This window comes from Pteropus alecto, unplaced genomic scaffold, assembly GCF_000325575.1.
Source record: "Pteropus alecto unplaced genomic scaffold, ASM32557v1 scaffold45, whole genome shotgun sequence".
In the NCBI taxonomy this organism is placed as follows: domain Eukaryota; kingdom Metazoa; phylum Chordata; class Mammalia; order Chiroptera; family Pteropodidae; genus Pteropus; species Pteropus alecto.
Genome location: NW_006442491.1, coordinates 31,732,165 through 31,732,740, shown reverse-complemented (window position 1 = coordinate 31,732,740; position 576 = coordinate 31,732,165). Strand labels below are relative to the sequence as shown.

At 35.2% G+C, this 576-nt stretch overlaps 1 pseudogene; it reads right to left on the bottom strand.

The window, feature by feature from the left end:
• Nucleotides 1-459: 459 nt before the first annotated feature.
• Nucleotides 460-576, bottom strand: LOC112471315 (annotated as a pseudogene).

Sequence of the window (576 nt, the reverse complement as noted above, 5' to 3'; positions counted from 1 at the left end):
ACATATGCTTATTGGCCATTTGGATATCTTCTTTTATGAGATGGCAAGTCAAGTCTTTTCCTTTTTTTTTCTTCGTTTTCTTATAGAATTGTTGGTCTTGTCTTTATAACTCCTATGTTTTTTAAAAATAACATTTTGAATACGAATTGTTTATCAGCTGCGTATTTTTCTATTTTTTCCTCCTACTGTGCAGCCTTCTCACCCCTCCGCCCTTATGGTATCTTTTGATGAAGAGAAATTCTTATTTGAATGTAGCCCAGTCGATGAAACTTTTTCCTTTTGGTTGGTGTTTGTGTCCTCTGATAAATCTTTGCCTACTTCAAGGACATGAAGATATTCTATGTTTTTGTCTAAAACCTATTTTGTTGTATTGTTTACATTTAGAGTTATAATCAATCTTGAATTGATTTTGTGGAAAGTATGAGGTAGGAGTGATGTCTTTTTTTTTTTTTTTTTAAATGCCTACAGCACCTGGTCTTCCTAGTACTAACCATCCAAGTACTAACCAGGACTGACTCTGCTTAGCTTCTGAGATCAGATGAGATCGGGCACATTCAGGGTGGCATGGCTGTAGAC